Source organism: Schistocerca gregaria, chromosome 9 (genome assembly GCF_023897955.1).
Source record: "Schistocerca gregaria isolate iqSchGreg1 chromosome 9, iqSchGreg1.2, whole genome shotgun sequence".
NCBI classification, from domain to species: domain Eukaryota; kingdom Metazoa; phylum Arthropoda; class Insecta; order Orthoptera; family Acrididae; genus Schistocerca; species Schistocerca gregaria.
Genome location: NC_064928.1, coordinates 103268207 through 103274347, shown reverse-complemented (window position 1 = coordinate 103274347; position 6141 = coordinate 103268207). Strand labels below are relative to the sequence as shown.

General features: G+C 39.3%; 1 non-coding gene across 1 annotated transcript; it reads left to right on the top strand.

Moving 5' to 3' along the window:
* The first annotated feature begins 5302 nt into the window (after positions 1–5302).
* Positions 5303–5374, top strand: Trnad-guc (transfer RNA aspartic acid (anticodon GUC)). Its single transcript has one exon. It is a non-coding gene; the product is annotated as a tRNA-Asp (tRNA).
* The last annotated feature ends 767 nt before the right edge of the window (positions 5375–6141 follow it).

Here is a 6141-nt window from a genome sequence, read left to right as displayed (position 1 = left end):
ACTACTTTAAGTGTCCTATTTCCTAATCTAATTCCCTCAGCATCACCCGACTTAATTCGACTACATTCCATTATCCTCATTTTGCTTTTGTTGATGTTCATCTTATATCCTCCTTTCAACACACTGTCCATTCCGTTCAACTGCTCTTCCAAGTCATTTGCTGTCTCTGACAGAATTACAATGTCATCAGCGAACCTCAACGTTTTTATTTCTTCTCCATGGATTTTAGTACCTACTCCAAACTTATCTTTTGTTTCCTTACTGCTTGCTTAATATGCTTTTCTTATTTTTATTATTTATTTATTATTTAGTTTGAGATATTACTTACACAGTAGATCGCAAATTACATACGGTTTTATTGACATTCTTCAATTCTAATTTCAACAACAATGAAACTGAAAAATTTGGGTAATTCCACTTTGTTTTTCTAACACCTGTACGCGATGTGCTTTATGAAAAAACACTCTACGCAAAATTATGAGTCACAATTCTTACATTTCCATGCAGTTCGTTTGTGTTTCTTGACAACTTGCTCTGGTCCAAATCTATTCTTCATTTTTTTCATAGCATACTGTACACCTACATCTGGCTGCTCCCATGTTCACAAGTGCACAATCTGCAGGTAACGCGGTGGCTTTGGTGAGAGATGTCCCAGGCTCATCGGCTCTTCTGTATGGAGCAGTCTCAAAGTCACTTCCTCTTTGAATTCTATGATGGAGATCTTCTTGTTGTTGATGTATCGGTGAATCACATGAGCATTTACCAGTGCTGACCCTGTCAACAATTCAATTGCAAGCTTCCTTTACCATTTTCCCTCCTTAGACAGTGCGAGTACGACTCCATTTGGTCAGAAAGATCTATAAAAGACTTTGACGGATTATAGTCAATCATCACCGCTGTTTTTTTCTTTGTGCCCTTCCTGGTCTGAACATCTGTTTCTTCTCCATGAACAGTGCTCAGCATCACAACATCCCTCTTACCGGCCGGCCGCGGTGGCCGTGCGGTTCTAAGCGCTGCTGTCCGGAGCCGCGCGACTGCTACGGTCACAGGTTCGAATCCTGCCTCGGGCATGGATGTGTGTGATGTCCTTAGGTTAGTTAGGTTTAAATAGTTCTAAGTTCTATGGGACTGATGACCTCAGCAGTTAAGTCCCATAGTGCTCAGAACCATTTGAACCATCCCTCTTACCTTTCCATTTCAGTACTACTGTGGTACTTCCCTTTGCTTTGTGTTCCCCTTCTTCAGTTTTGGATGTACGACATCTTGAGGATTCAGTTTTATGTTTGATCTTACAGTATCAACTAAAAGTGTTGATTGTTGTGCCGGCCTTGGTGGTCTCGCGGTTCTAGGTGCTCAGTCCAGAACCGCGCGACTGCTACGGTCGCAGGTTCGAGTCCTGCCTCGGGCATGGATGTGTGTGATGTCCTTAGGTTAGTTAGGTTTAAGTAGTTCTAAGTTCTAGGGGACTGATGACCACAGATGTTAAGTCCCATAGAGCCATTTGAACCTTTTTTTTTTTTTTTGTTTATTGTTCAAGAAGCTGGTGTGTTAGATGAACACTTGTGTATATTGTCTGTATATAAGATTCTCCTCTCATTTAGTAATCCATTCATAACAGAAGTTCCAAGAGGAACACCAGGATTCGCATTCTTCCCACACTAAACTTTCATATTCCAGGTGTAGCCACCCTTTAGACAAAGTTTGAACAATTTAATTCCGAATTTATTCTTTATATACTGAATGATACTTAGTCTTCCTCGAAATGGCACAAGTGTTTCGTCAATGTAAACTTCTTTCTCCGGGACAGCTACACTTTGAAATCTCTGCAGTAATTTATCAATAAGAGGTTGAATTTTGAATAAGCGGTTTTCCAATTGGCACTGGTTGGTATCGGAAAAATGTCACATATGTAAAAGCAGTTCAAAGCGATTACGTGACATAACATTTTTTATGTTGTTGTGATAGAGCATATTTCTTGACCAATGATTTGGAATTCTTAGTTTTACATTTTGTGACATTCATAATTAAAATCCTACAAATTGTTCAATTTCAGTTTTGCTCACATCAGTCCACGTTTTCAGTCGTGAATTAACAGTTACTGAATGACTTTCTAAGACTTGTTTTGCGTACAAATTAGTTTGTTGCGTCACATATTCTAAAATTTCGACAGTTACAAAATATTTGAAGAAACTGGCCCCCAGACAACCTCGTTAGAATTTGTTCTAAGTAGGTCATCTTCAACTTCAGAACTTTCTGATATTACACTTATTTCAATTGAACGTGAATCCGCTGGAGCAGTTATGGCACTAACATGGTTATACGTGCTTTGTTGCCTGGTTTTTACAGCTGTGAAGTCTGGTTTTTTGACTGAATGTGGACTTAAAAACTCTTCTTCCTATCTTCACTGATGTGATTCCATCATCAGACCTTCCGGTTTCGCTTCCCGTCTCCTCTGCTAAAAATTCGTCTCACCTATCACCAAATAGGGACAGAGAATCTTCATCACTTATGTCCCTAACTTTATCTAAAAGCTGCTGTACATGCCTTTGTTCATCTTCATAACTTCTATGAAACATTTTCCTCTGCCACAATATCGCTTTGTTACGGAGCAAACAACACTGAATAATGACTATAGCAACAATGCAGGAAAGCAATAATGGAACTGTACACAAATAATGCTGTGGAATGAAAAACTGACAGGAGTACAAACCTAAATTATTAGCGACATAGCAAATGACACACCTGGTACCTTTACTCTGGGGCCATGTGAATCATATGTAACTCACACCAAAAAAAATTAAAAAAGGTACTAAAACGCCATATTTTCACTTTACTTGCGTTTAACAAGTTTACTTGGAGCAAACTAAAGCAGGATATCGAAAGAAAGTAAATGACCCCAAGGGGTCGGTAACCCAACTATACCATGGCAGTCAATGTGCTAATTCAGTTCATGTACATTTATAGCACAGACACGAAGGATTGCTCGTGGCGCCAGGGACAAATGGTTCAAAATACTGGTAGTTTAACAAAAAAGTTTATCAAGGAATGCGTGTGCTCGAACAGTGCTGAAATGTTAGACCCAAAGTCGTTGCCCAAAAGATGTAGCGACTCCACCAAAAGCAATTTTACAACATCAGAACTGACCATTTAACAATGAGAGTCTACAGTGGCGCCAGTTTGACGCCAATAGTGTAAACAGAACTTATTCCACAGAAACAATTTATGCAAGGACACAGGGTGGCCACCTGTCCTGATTTCGTAAGGATTGTCCCCTGCTTTTGTATACGGTATTTTTCCCGAGTCCGTACATACGTATAACACAACACTCTCAATTATTTACGTATTTTTGGTTTATTTACATAGTTTTACTTTTTTTATAAAATACTCCACAATTTCAATTTCATGTTCTTAAGGTTATCGTCTTATTCTAGTCAGCCAAAGGTAAAACAGTATGCGCAAAACACACGACAGAGCGACAAAACAATGAGTTTGAAAGTCATTTGTTTCGCCGCCTCCTTTTCATATCACGTCATTACTGAAACTCACCAAAGTGTTGCGACATAGTTTCTTTGTCAACTACTATACCGTTGTCGGACGTATCATTGCAACTGCTAGTCATTCTGTTATCCAAGACAAGCAGGTGGCTTGAAATAAAGAAGCTTTAGATGAAATGTGTGGAAAGTGAACATCTTGCTAAAATAACCTATTATATGAGCTTCTTCCAGTTCTGTCGGCATGTTCTAGAGAAGAAACGACTAAGGGCAGTTAAATGAGACAAGTACATCACCAAATTTCAAACCCAACTCCACTGACTTTTATCGGTGTGTAATATAAACACTGTTAACATGTTTTGTGCTTGCAGTTTAGTTTCGGTGGGAGAATAGAAAGCGACGAACGTCAGTAAGTATCGCACATTTTATATACATTAAGAGCTATCTTCGGTTCGAAGTTCTCCAACTTTCGACTTGCCAAATTTGGCAACCCTACAAGCACGGGCTATACCTATAGTAACTAGCGGTTCGTAGAAAAATCCATTTAGCGTTGGAGCAAAACTCACATGTCTCATAGAATAACCTTGATCCCGTGTAGAGTTTGTTTCTACTATGACAAAAGGTGGACACATTTTCTTCTACAAAGACATATTTACTGTGGTGTCACCGCCAGACACCACACTTGCTAGGTCGCAGGCTTTAAATCGGCCGCGGTTCGTTAGTATACGTCGGACCCGCGTGTCGCCACTATCAGTGATTGCAGACCGAGCGCCAACATACGGCAGGTCTAGTCTAGAGAGACTCCCTAGCACTCGCCCCAGTTGTACAGCCGATTTGCCAGCGATGGTTCACTGTCTACATACGAACTTATTTGCAGAGACGACAGTTTAGCATAGCCTTCAGCTACGTCATTTGCTACGTCCTAGCAAGGCGCCATATTCAGTTACTATGTCTTCTGAACAGATAATATTGTGAATCATGTACCGTCAAGAGCGACGTTCATCATTGATGGATTAATGTTAAGTATCAAACTAATTCCGTCCGCTTTCTGAATTCTAATTCCTTGTCATGTTCCAGACCTCACGTCAGTAAAGTACTTCCCTCCTCACGCCAGCCTGCGTCACCTAAAACGCGTGCATTTCGGCCTCCACTAGTAACACGGTGTTGGCTCTTCTGCCAAAACAACATCTACATCTTGCGTATTCTGTAGAAGTGTGCAATACAGATTCTGGAAGACCTGCTTGACTGTATAACGTTCTCAGTTTGAAAAATTAGTTAATGCTAATAAAAAGTTTGAACACAACATTTTTTAACCGTAAACTGAGTCCGCCTTGATACAAAACACCTTGTTATTCGTTTATTTCTTTACTATCCCAAAGTAGTTTCGGCGAAAAATATCACCATAATCAGTGGGGTTTTTTGCCAATAATTGCTTAAAACATGCTGTAGCCTACCATAAATAAGGCAGTATGAAAGTATCAATATAAAACTACATTTCAAAAGACGATTTGTAAAAATGTAATGATTTTTTACTGTGTTCGTACAACCATACCATTTTCTGCTTGTTTTAGATTTGAAAACCCCACTAATGATGGTTATATATGTCGCCGAAAATAGTTTGGAATAATAAAGAAATAAACGAATAACAAGTTGTTTTGCATCAAAGCGGACTCAATTTCTGATATAACTGTTTTTCTACGCAAACACGGACCAAATGAAAGAGTTCCAAGACAATATTATTATTACCACCTTTTTTTTTGTTTGCAAATAAGTACCGTCTAATTTATAAACATGAAGTCAGAAATCAGTAGTCCTCGGTAGTATAGTGGTTAGTATCCCCGCCTGTCACGCGGGAGACCCGGGTTCGATTCCCGGCCGGGGAGAAAATTTTAATATTTTTAGTTTGACGCTGGATTAAGAGGTTACTGCGTATAGATGAAAATTTGTGTTGGTTCGAGTTCCGACGTACAGCTATAATGTGACGCGAGTTATGACGCAACGGTTTTTATTCCATTGCCGACGTTAACTGCTGTTTTGCCCCATACCGATACGGAAATAATACTTTAATGGCACACTACGATATGGCGCCAATCGAAATGATTTTAGTGGAGCAAATCTGAACCAGATTAGAATATACACGTGGCGCTACCCTTGACATGTTCAATAATAAAATACGGCAAGATGCGACAGTAAACATCTTTAAAAATATGGCGCTTCCAATCCTTTTTTATGGAAGGGAAAACAAAGTGCATACAAAAAGAGCATTAAGTCTAATTCAGAGCGCAAAAATGAAATTTATAGAAAGGAGGTTACTCCACAGATGAAAGCCTAGAACAAAATGAACAAATAACGCAACCCGTATGAACATAAACAAAGGGCAGACAGTACAAGACTTTGTACATTATATTAACAGTGGAAAAATGCTCCCGTCGGAGCACAAAAGTGGCGAATATGTTACCCTTTAAAAGACTGCAGAAAACTATGGAACCAGCTGCCTTCAACGATCACTCCGCCTTCCTCACAAAAAATTTTGGAATGCGAACATATTCGCGATCTTTTAAAACAGAGCCTTCTAAATATTTTTACCCAATCTCTGTTTGTAGTTAAGCCTTCATACTCAACATCTATCTGTCGCTGTCTAATATATATA